General features: G+C 39.8%; 1 protein-coding gene and 1 non-coding gene across 3 annotated transcripts in view; one reads left to right on the top strand and one right to left on the bottom strand.

Annotated features, from left to right (window-relative positions):
- LOC126762690 (dual specificity protein phosphatase 15) overlaps positions 1–12,591 on the bottom strand; it is a 105,967-nt gene that overhangs the window by 43,048 nt on the left and 50,328 nt on the right. Inside the window, exon 2 of one of the 2 annotated variants that reach the window (XM_050479626.1) lies at positions 9,344–9,432. The gene's annotated coding sequence lies outside the window, so the exon portion shown is untranslated. Of the gene's footprint in view, positions 1–9,343; positions 9,436–12,591 lie in introns of both variants that reach the window. The other variant, XM_050479623.1, reaches the window with a different exon arrangement.
- On the top strand, positions 964–1,045 carry Trnas-aga (transfer RNA serine (anticodon AGA)). The gene has a single exon. It is a non-coding gene; the product is annotated as a tRNA-Ser (tRNA).

Below are 12,591 nucleotides of genomic sequence, written 5' to 3'. Positions count from 1 at the left end.
AAAAAGTTTTAAATTACCTTTGTTTACCTTTTCCCCTACTTCTTCACTAATCAACTACAAAAAATCACCTTAAACTCCTTCTTACCGTGAGTACCATCTACTTCGGTGGGTATTCTCATATAAAATGGCTTTTCATTTCATCGACTACTCAACACCCACATTGTTCCGCTATTCTCTCACCTTCGAATTCGATTAACTGCTTGCCACAGCGTTGCTTTATTGATCTATCACTTGACGTTAATCTGCAACACTCAATAAATCTGTGTGGCGCCAAACAACCTGCAGCTTTACAGCTTTAATGTGCGTCTCTTTCATTGTTGTTGTTGTGGCTGTAGGTGTTTAGCATAGAAATAACATTAATATGGCGTGGATAGGTCAATAAAGTCAGAACAAAATCGAACACAGCAAAAGTAAATAATTCGATTTGTGTGCTCGAATTTTGTAATTGTTGTTGTTGATTGTTCAACAATTTCGCTATTGTTGTTGCCTATCACCTGGAGCGTGTTGAATTGAAAGCGTTTTGAGTTATCAATCAAATGAAAATGCCAAAGTGAACATATTAGCAAATATCCAACATGTATGTATGTGTGTGTCTGCACTTGACAGTTATTTGACGTGCGCAATTGATTACAGGTACGTTTGCTAACCAATCTTCATTAACACCGGCAGCGCAGCACTTGTCCAAACATGAGGGCACTCAATTCAAGCAATAAAGTGAGGTTATAAATACGCATTGATATTTTATTTATTTATTTATACATACATACCTAAGTATAGAGTCTCTAAAAATAGCTGCGAAGCCAAATATTGAATTACATATATATTCATTTAATTCAATTTAGGTTAGCTGCTTAATTATGGAAATAAGCTGAAATTTAGTTTCTGCCAAAAGCACGTGTTCTTTTACTCTTTGTCTGCTTGCTGCGACCGCGTGGCGTGAACTTGTTTATAAAATTATATGTAGCAGTCGTGGCCGAGCGGTTAAGGCGTCTGACTAGAAATCAGATTCCCTCTGGGAGCGTAGGTTCGAATCCTACCGACTGCGAAGAATTCTAACTTTTTTATTATTTTTGTTTTTAGTTTCAATTTCAGCAAATATTTTCTTTTTAATTTTTCATTCTTAAAATTTTGTGATGATTCACATTTTCAATCTTTATTTTTTATTATTTTATTTATGCTTCCAACCTTTTTTTATTTATAAATTTTAAATTATTATTATTGTTTATTTTATTTATATTTGTGTTTGAAATCTTTATCTTTTAAATACTTTATTTTTTTTAAAGAGTTCTGGACTATTTTTTATTTTATTTTAATATTTTGTTTTAGTTTCTTGCCATTCTCAATTTTATTATATTCAAAATGTTTTAATTTAAAATTATTATTTTTTTTTTAATTTTTAAACCTTTTTATATCTATTGTTTCTAAACTTCTCTGAATTCTTTAATATTTTAAATCTTTTGAAAAGTTCTTTTTTATTTAATTTTTAAACTTCTTTTATATTTTTTTTTCTGCGTCTATTTAAGTTCTTAAATTATTTTTCAAATTCAAAACTATTCACTTTCTTTTACTTTTTAGACTATATTTTTTATTCTTTTTTCTCTTCATTCTTTAATTTATGATTTTCTTTTCTATTGTATTTCTATTAATTAAATTATTATTTTTTTTCATTTCATTCTTTAATTTACGATTTTAAAATTTTTTGTTGCTGTTTTATTTTTATTAATTAAAATATTTTTTGTTTGGAATAGTTCTTATGAGTCTTTATAATTTTTAGTATAATCATTATCATTACCACAGCTGGCGGATAAAATTTAGTGGACGTTTTTTGCCTATTTTCAACATAACCTTTGTATGGGAGGTGGGCGTGGTTATTATCCGATTTCTTCCATTTTTGGTTAGCTGCGAATGTAGAGTTTGGTTGAATACGCAGCCCCGACCAAGAGCTGCAGGATCCTTTGTGTCAAATTTCAATTTAATATCTTTATTTATGGCTTAGGACACTTTATGACACTTTATAGGCTCAAAACGCCTAATATGCCCAATGAACCTCCGGCGAAGAGGCGAGAAGATGCCGCCTTTAAATAAGCGTCCATAACCCCCACCGGGGTTGCACCGAGGGAGAACCTACCCACGAGAGGGAGGCAACAAAGCGACGAGGGAACCATACAGGAAGCAGCACCAAAAGTGCACAGACGACGGCGAAAAACCCTGGGCAAGCGCCCATCAGAATCGAGGCCAGTAAGGTTCTGATTATGGAATACTGGAAACAAATAACGGATTAGTCTGACAAAGGGCTGGTGAGGGCAGTATTCTACCACCTCAGTAGGTAAGAGTGACATCTTACCGAAATGGCTGGTAGGCTAATACTGCTCTCGCCTCCGTCTCGTTAAAACCCTGGCAGGTCTTCAAGTACGTTCAATGCACGTCGCCAAAAAAATTTTTTTTTTTTTTTGGCCGTACAGGTTCAGTTGAGACGAGCTCCTGATTCGTGCCTGAACCTGGCTCTGAACACAAGCTCCCATAAGGACTTGTGTCAACCCTAGCGTGGCCTCCCTGCTTGCATAGATAACCACGGGGTTCATAAAGGGCAACTGTTACAACGTGCGGAGATAGCGGCTTGAAGCGGAGACCCATTAGATCTAAAATGAGTACACCACAACAACAACAAAAACACCAACAGAAGGAATCACATAAAGAACAACAAAACAAAGATGCTCAAGACGAGGAATACGGGACCGTGTTCCGCAGAAGTAGTAGGATGCTTAGATCCCCTATACTGACCATCACTCCCAAGCAAGTCGAAAAAGCGGGAGAAAAAATAGCCGCAAAAGAAACTCCTGTCACACAGGAACCACCAGCAAAACAAACAGAAGGGAAGAGCACCCCAGTGGCCACCACAGAAGGACCTCAAAACTCACCGAAACAGGAGTACATCACTCAAATGAGACGAGCAGAAGAGGAATCTTTGGAAAAATGTAAGAGTATCGTACAAATCATGAAGACGGCGATGGCAAAGCAAAAGAACGTCAGCTTGGATGTCAAGAACGGAGCGGCACAGCTGGACGAACTCTTTGATGTAATGAAGAGTTACCGCAGAAACTGGCTCATCGCAGAAAACGAGAAAAGACGCGGACTTCTAAGCAGACGGATCATGACCCCAGAGCCAACAACCTCGAAGCGGCGGGCGACAAGCCCAGTGGAGCCTCGAGAAACAGTGCGACCAAGAAGCGAAAAGGACGGCCAGTGGCAGAAAGTCTTGCCCAAAAAAGCAAGGAAGACACTCACAACCGAAGGAACGGAAAACAAAAAACCGAAAGAGGGAGGACAACAAGGGAAGAATACCGTCTCAAACCAGAGAGCAAAAAGCAGGCCCAAACGACAATCGGAGGCCGTAATCATTAAGCCAGCAGAAGGAAACAGCTACGCCGAGGTCCTCAAGAATATCCGTAGCAAGGTAAACCTAAGAGAAGCGGAGGTAAAAATCAAAGGGATCCGCAAAACAAGAGCCGGGGCTCTACTACTAGAGCTGGAGAAGGGACAATCCACAAAAGCCAGTTTCTGCGAGGCACTCAAGACGACCCTCCGAGAATCCGCAACTGTGGCCGACCTTAAGACAAAAGCAACAATAGAGATCAGAGACCTCGACTCCCTTTCAACAAAGGAGGAAGTAGCAGAGGCTGTAAAAAAAGTGCTACAAGACTCCATCGGAGACTTGACGATAAGCATAACAGCACCTAACATAAGAGAGCAGGTCAGGGCATATATAACGCTCGACGAGGATAAGGCTGACACACTGATGCGACAGGCACGCATAAAAATCGGCTGGGTTAACTGCAGGCTCCGTCTGAAAGAAACCCCAAAAAGATGCTTTCGCTGCTTTGGACCAGGCCATTTAACCTGGGACTGCAAAGGGCCCGATAGAAGAGGAGAAGGGGTCTGCATAAAATGCGGCCAACCAGGTCACAAAATGAAAGAGTGCACAAAGCCTCCCTCATGCTGCCTCTGCGTGGAGGCTAAACACGAAAAAGTTGACCATATCCCGGGTTCCGCGAAATGTATGGTATATAGGAAATACCAAAACAAATGAATATCTTACAGGCCAACATGCATAGATGCAAGGCTGCTGACGCACTACTCTCGCAAATGGTGATGGAGAACGCCTACGAGTTAATCATCATAAGCGAGCAATACCAAAAGAAAGAGAGAGGTACCTGGCTGGAAGATAGCAGCTCGACCGCCGCTATATGGCTACCACCAGGGAGTAACGCCATCGCTGTAGACAAAGGGAACGGCAATGGTTTTGTCTGGGCCAAATGCGACCTTTTTACAGTAATTAGCTGCTACTTGACGCCAAGCGATAGCATACAGGAATTCCAAGAAAAGCTCGACAATATTGAGGACACAGCCAGGTCTATAGAAGGTCAACTAATAATCGCCGGAGACCTAAATGCCAAAGCCGTAGAGTGGGGTATGCCAAATACGGATTCGAGGGGAAAGCGCATCCTAGAAATGGCTGCGCGCCTAAGTCTAATAGTGCTCAACACGGGAAATGCAACCACGTTTAGAAGACCGGGATGCGAGGAAACTACACCAGACATCACTCTATCATCAGAACGCTTGGCAGGCTCAATAAAGAAATGGAAAGTCCTGGAGGATTACACTGGTAGCGATCACCAGTACATTTCCTTCACTATCGATACTGGAACAAACGCTAACCAGCACAGGAAAAAGACTGCAACACGGAAGTGGAACATTTCGAAGCTAAATACTTCGAAACTGATCTCTGCAATAGACGACCAAAACCCATCTAGCAGCTCCCCAAATAATGCAAAAGAAATTGTCGAGCACACAATGTTTAATATAATAAGAGCCTGTAAAAAATCAATGCCCAAGGCTTCCCACAGCAAACATAAGGCAGCAGTCTACTGGTGGACTGAAAATATCGCCCAACTCAGACGCACATGCCTCCGCCTTCGCAGATCCTACACGAGATCCAGGCGCAGAGGAGCCGCACCCGAAGAAGCCGAGCAATACAAAGCAGCAAAAAAGGAGCTGAAGCACGCCATCGACGACAGCAAAAAGAAAAAATGGGAGGAACTACGCGAGGATATAAACAGAAACCCCTGGGGACTCGGATATAAAGTAGTTATGAAGAAACTCGGCGCTCGAGCAAAGCCGCCTGACTTAACCGCTGTCAAAATGGATCACATCGTGAACGCGCTATTCCCCACACACGAAAGCAGGGCTAGTGATCCAGAACAAACACTAAGATCTGCGCAAATCCCCCTGTTCACCCTTGAAGAGCTGCAGTTAGCCACTGGCAAGCTCAAGGCCAACAAATCACCCGGTCCGGACGGGATCCCAGCAGAAATCCTCAAAATAATCGCTGCAGAGCGCCCGGCAGTACTACTGAAAATGTACAACGCCTGCCTTGAAACCGGAATATTCCCTGAACCATGGAAGAAGCAACGGCTAGTGTTAATCAGTAAGGGAAAAGGAGACCCCAATTCGCCATCAGCTTACCGTCCTCTATGCATGCTTGATACAGCGGGAAAGCTATACGAAAGCCTCATAAAACCCAGACTCGAAGCGGCCATTAACGAAGCTGGAGGATTGTCCCCTAGACAATATGGTTTCAGACCCGGTAGATCAACAATAGGAGCCATAAAATGCGTCGTCGAAAGCGTAGAAGCAGCGCAGCGTAGATGGCATAAATATAAAAGAATAGTGTTACTGGCGACTCTAGATGTCCGAAACGCTTTCAACAGTGCTAGATGGGTGGACATGATTGACGCTCTCGAAAAAAGCTTCAAGATACCCGACTACCTCAGGGCTGTGGTGCGGAGCTACCTTAGCAACAGAAAACTGCTGTATGAAACCAAAGAAGGGTCACGACAGATAGCGGTTACGTCAGGAGCAGCACAAGGATCCATTCTAGGCCCAGACTTATGGAACATCAGCTACGACGCTATATTAAAACTAGAAATGCCAGACGAATCATATTTAATTGGCTACGCGGACGACATTGCGGCAGTAATCACAGCAAGGGACACAGAAGAAGCGCGAAGAAAGCTGAATCAGGTCATGATACGGACGCAAACATGGCTTGACACACACAACCTCCAGCTCGCTACGGAGAAAACAGAGCTACTGCTGCTAACAAACAAGCACATACCTCTCGAGATAAGCATGCACACAACTACGGATATTCTTAGGACGCAGAGAGCAGTAAACTACCTAGGCGTAAGACTGGACCCCAGACTAACCTTCTGGGTTCAAATCCAGCACGCCGCAGGAAAGGCAGCGAAGATCACCTCTCAACTGAGTCGATTAATGGCCAACATAGGGGGCCCCAGCCAAGAAAAGAGAAAGCTCCTAATGTCGACGACAATAAGCGTCTTACTATACGGAGCCGAGATCTGGGCAGACGCTCTTAAAAAGGAAAATCGGCGTAAGGTAATGGCCAGAGTGCACCGCACCGCAGCCCTCAGAGTTGCATCAGCGTACCGGACAGTATCAGGCGATGCAATATTAGTTATAAGCGGTAATGCCCCAATTGACCTTCTAGCATATGAAAGGAAAAAGCTGTGGGAGCTAAAGAAATCACCCGGCAATAACAAGAGCGCAATTCAACAAATAAGGAGAGACACAATAACAAAATGGCAACAAAGATGGGAGAATGAAAGTCGCGGCAGATGGACGGCCAGGCTAATAAAAAATCTAGACTTATGGACAAGCCGTAAATTCGGAGAAGTCGATTTTTACACAACTCAGTTACTATCCGGTCACGGATACTTCAAAAAGTACCTCCACAGAATGGGAAAAGTCGAAGAGCCGTCATGCCTATATAACGACGCGACAGAAGACGACGCTGAACACACATTCTTTGAATGTGTGCGCTGGCAACAAGAACGCACCGCCGTAGAAAACCTGGTTGGCCCAATAAACGCGGACAATTTAGTCAGCGTCATGTTGGAGAGTGAAGCAAACTGGGAGATCATCAAGAATTTCGCAGCAATTTTGCTTCGCAGCAAAAAGCGGGACCTGGACGCAGGTGCGCAGATGTAAATCTCTCAATGAGAAAAATGGAACGCCACCCTGAAGTAATGCAAACGCGGTCCCAGGGTGGGCGACGGTTCCTTAGAGGGGGGGTTTTTAGTGACCTGCAAGTGGCACATACCGCTGCTGTGACGATAGCACCGATGATGCGGAAGGCATTTTCCACCCCCTCACCCGCAAAAAAAAAAAAAAAAAAAAAAAAAAAAATGACACTTTATAGGTTTTCGGTTTCCGCCATTTTGTGGGCGTGGCAGTAAGCCGATTTTGCCCATCTTCGAACTTAACCTTCTTATTGAGCCAAGAAATACGTGTACCAAGTTTCATCATGATATCTCAATTTTTACTCAAGTTACAGCTTGCACGGACGGGCGGACAGACGGACGGACATCCGGATTTCGACTCTACTCGTCACCCTGATCACTTTGGTATATATAACCCGATATCTGACTCTTTTAGTTTTAGGACTTACAAACAACCGTTATGTGAACAAAACTATAATACTCTCCTTAGCAACATTGTTGCGAGAGTATAATAACTTATTTGTGTGTCTTTCTCTCACTCTATTCTATACAGCGCCGGTCGCCAATTTTAGTGATTTTAGTGCCTCATTTAATATTTCTGTTTGTTTTCTGCTTCATTTTTCGATTTTTCTGGTTTCTAGTTTTTTGTTTTGCTGTCGTTTGGCGTAGCAAAAGAGTAGCACGTGTAGTATTAATAACAGTGGATTGCAGATTGAGAAATTACATTGACCCAACCACCGCCGCAAGGGATTCAATATTTTTATGACTTCATTGCGTGGAAATAACAGTTATACATATATATATGTACATATGTATATGCGTTTGTATTTGTGCGCGTGGTGACAGCAATTGCTTTGTGGCTGGATGTAATCTGCTTACTAGGGGTACAGCAAGTGAATTGATGTTGAAAGCAGCATTATATGGTATATGGTATAGTTCATCGTAGTGAGACATATTTACATGCATTTGTATACACAAGTATGTTATACAGTCATGTGCAAGATTTGATATTTAAGTGTGAGCTTACCATGGAGAACCATTATATCTATGTACATAAGTATGCAAGCGATTGCTAACTAATGTATGTACATATGTATGTATTGTTGTCTGTACTTATGTATATTTTTTATTGATAGATCGGAATATTTAACGAAAAACATTCTTAAATGCATAAATAAACGAATAGTAGGGCTTATGGAGCTATTTCATCAATTTTCGGTACCATATTAAGGTAATAACCCTATATAAATGGGGTTTCGAAAAATATGTGAGCCGATTTTAATAGTTTTGAATCAGAGTTACGAACTACTGGCGTGTTTAATTTCGATACTTCTTTTTACAAAATGGTGCAATAGAAGAACGCTTATATAGTTATCTCTAAGAGAAAGGGATCGCAGTTTTAGTGAGTGGAATACTTGATTTCACCTGTGTTTTTGTGTGCGTATATTTATTTCATTTCATATAATCCAATCAATTCGAAAATCTCTTTGGCAATTCTTAATTTTGCCAAGACCTTTAAGATATAGAATCATCCCTCACCTAAGAAGAATACTTATTGGAAAAGACGCAAATGGGATAGTATGTAGTTAGTGGCTAAGCCATATTCACATCTAAAAAATAAATTTATAAAATTAAATCACATATATTTATTCGTACATCATTTGTTCTCCAGGAGAGGGAATGTGCCAAGGCTAGTTATACTATAAGATATAGTTAAAATAAATCTCTAAACTTTGTATTATATTGAGTGTCTTGTTTAGCAAAGTTAGAATTCACCGTTTTATTCGATGACTAATGATACTAAAACCTCGTGCCTATTGGCAAAATTATAACAATATTTAAAACAGAACATAATAGAAAAAATCTCTTGCCTGACGGAATACAATCTAGTCGCTTCTAGGCGATTGATTACTTCAGACGGTTCAATTGATGAGAATAGCGGTTCGAATTTAGAGTCAAGTGCTAAGTGCCACATACACAATACACATTTCGATTTTGAAAACTAACTTCGAAAACGGGAGAAATTTATTATTTCTCTCTGAATCGATCTTTCGAAAAAATTTGAATTATCTAATACTCAGAAAAAAGTCCATTGTGTCGTTTAAGATAATTATTAGTACATCAATGGTTCCAGGAGACAATATGTGTCGAGATTTATGAATATATCCCGAAGTTTACGATTATTATAAGAAATAAGTCTTTATATGTAATATATTTACTGCTAATTAACGCTAACAAAGTAATGATAACAAAATTTCACTCACCTTAACTCCTATTGAGTATCGCGGATAAGCGATTCTTGTGAAAAATGCTGCCAAAACTATAACTTTGAATAATTTAGGATTGTAGATGTCTCCTGGAATTGTATAAAATGTATAAAAAATTAAGTTAAATGTACTTATATGTATATACATAATACGCATTACTTATAATTACGAAACGTAACTTAAGTATTTTTTACAGTGAAGCTCGTAATACCGTCAAATAAAGGCTTCAAGATGACTAACCGAAAAATTCGTAAATGCGGATCGAGGAAGAAGGGCTAAGTTCGGGTGTAACCGAACATTTATACTCTTGCAACTTGTAAGAATCGAAGTCCGAGAAATTCCTTCAGGCAAAAATCGATGTAGGGGAAGGTATTGAACCGATTTTTTTCAATTTTTGGCAGTAACACATACTATTAACATATCACATACTAAAGAAATGTTCCCTGTTTTTCATTAAGGTACTTAACATACAATTACCAATCATATGGTGCAAATTCGGCCCATGTTCGGAAATCCTGATAATAGTTATATGGGGGCTGGGTCAAGTTTTTGCTTAATTCCATCTATTTTAGGCAGAAAGATACACTGTTATGAGTAAAACACGCTCTCTTATTTTCATTGAAATAAGTCACATATTGGCCGGTCGGAAGTTTGAAAATCTTTATAATAGGTATAGGAAAGTTCTTTTTGAATTTTTGTATGCTCTATACATTTACCGATATTTTCGGTCCGAAATCAACTAGAGATACTGGAGTCCACATTTAAGGTAATTGGGGTCTGGAACAGTTTTAGTTGGATTTGGGCTATATTTGGTCATAAGGTGGTATACTTTAAAGAATTATTAGTGCAAAGTTGTATCACGTTAAATCAATTGTTTCGTATTTTTGGATTTATCGTAGTTTTTAACTAGAAAGTGAAAAAATCAACCATTTTTGCTTAAAGGTGTTTTATGCTGAGTGAGCTTAAGTACTACTCTGGGCAAAAAATAGTAAGATTTTTTATTTAAATTCGCGCGAAACACATTCTTCGAAATATGTTTTTTCTAGAATTGGTGCGTGAGAATCGACGATTAACAGTCAGAGATTTTACTAGCATCGTTGGAATATCGGAGTTTTACTGATCACTCCAACCATTTTGAAAGATCATTTGACCCCAAAAAAAGGTGTTTTCACATTGGTTCCAAAATCTCTGAATTTTTTCGCAAAACGTCTCGTTAACGTCTGTGAAAAAATGCTTTCCGACTACGGGAAATGATAATGATTCTTCTATCTATGCTTATGAACCTGAAACAAATCGTGGCAAAGTACATAAGCCGAAGCTGAAAAAATGAAAGCATGTCAAAATCTAGGTTATGTTGACAGTTTTCTTCGCTTATCGTGGTGTGAAGCACTCCGATTTCCTTTCGACCGGCCAACAGCTTTTGAGAACATAAGCTTTAACTATGACAATGATTGCATTTCAAAATGTTTAATTGAGTAACTGGATATTTACTGACTGAAGTAAGGTTAATTGTCGTAACTACTCATATTTCGTAGGGTTTATTTTTAAAAATTCGCCTTAATATTGGAGAATTTAGAAACTCGTTCCTTTGTAAATATCAAATGATCGGTCTTCTCCGGGAAACGATATTATTGGCTACAAAAATAGACTGAAAAGAGCAAAATCTTGACTACCTTTACAAATTCGGAAAGCTTTTTTTCTTGGCTTAAAAGAAGTATAGTTGTTTCTAGTGCTTAGTGAAAATTCCACAAATTAAAATCTTGTATCCACTGTATTCGCTCAAATTTTTTACACAGTACTTTTTCCGTTGATAAGCGTTGAAATATAGCCGAAGCCTGTAAGCCGTGTGTTGCCGACACACATTTATTTATACGCTCGTGCTTGGAGAGATGCAAAAAGTAGGCAAAGGACACACTTGATTGACTCCTGAAAGCCTCTAAGGCAGGTTAAGCTGATTGGCAGCGCACACAGGCACTTGAACTCGGTCAATAGCAAAAAACGCTGGATGTCAGTTGCCAGCCTATTTATGAGTAAGCGCAAATTGGCACACACTCACGCCATAAATAATGGTGTTTACATACAAACTGATATAAAAAAGACTTTGTTGCGAAGTGTATGCATGCTACACGCCCGTTTAGCCACTACAAGGAGGTCAGCATACAGAGTAAACTATTAGAAAAAGCATAAAAGTGTGAGAAAACACCGAAACGAGGGAATACTTGCAGACAAATGTAAACAAATGAAGAATGTGAGACGAATATAGAGTGCTTTTAGGCGCACATTTTTGCAAGAATGAGAATTTTACGTGTGTGATTTTACACACACATTCAAATGTGACTTAAAAGCAGATACCCACTCATTTACTGTTGCTGTTTTGCATTTCAAGCCAGCGTATTTGTGTGATTATGAGTCTGAATGGCTGATGAAACTGCGTTGGCGCGCCTAAAATTTTACCCTGCAGACGCGGGAAGCACTCGTGATTGTTGCGCTGTTGTTGTTCTACTTATATGCATATTATTGCAACTTTTGTCGACAACGTACATACATATGTTTAAAGGCTTAAAGGTAGGTAGGTAGTTAAAGTAGATGACCGATACTAAATCCACTCACTATTATATCCTCTCTGCACCACCCTGTACTCTTGATGAAGTTTATCAATACAAAAAGTTTTATTTGTGCAACCTCCTAGACACCGTGAAGAAACGCTCAACCGATATTAGCGATTCTTTTCCTATATTTACATATAAAGCCTTACATTCGCATAGAAGATGTTTTATAGACTCCTCCTCTTCTACCTCCTGAAAGCTTCTAGTCATTACTAGTCTATTGGTATGTATTCGAACTAGATAATGACCTGTATTGCGTCTAGAGTTTTTGTTTCATTATTTTTAATCGTAACAGTCGGTTTGAGCGGGCCGGATTCTATTCATGTCATGTTTGAGCAAGTTAGGGATTGACTCCACCTAAACTCAACTGTATCTATAACATGTTCGTTCACTATAAGTAGCAAGAGGCATATACATTCTCTCTTTTTTGGAGTCTAATTGTAGGGTGTCGTGTGCTCTGGTAAGTTCAACTTCTTCACAGTTAACAGGTTACAGTAACAGGTCTTCACAGTATTGCAGGTTAAAACAGGATGTTAGATCCACTAAGAGATCAAGGCGTTCTATCACTATGCTTGATGCAACCCTAAGAGGCTTTAGTGATTATCGACACCGCTTCGGCATTGCGTCAACTGTCCGTAG

Source organism: Bactrocera neohumeralis, chromosome 6 (assembly GCF_024586455.1).
Source record: "Bactrocera neohumeralis isolate Rockhampton chromosome 6, APGP_CSIRO_Bneo_wtdbg2-racon-allhic-juicebox.fasta_v2, whole genome shotgun sequence".
Lineage (NCBI taxonomy): Eukaryota > Metazoa > Arthropoda > Insecta > Diptera > Tephritidae > Bactrocera > Bactrocera neohumeralis.
The sequence above is the reverse complement of the archived record's forward strand: the minus strand, read 5'-3'. Positions and strand labels throughout refer to the sequence as shown.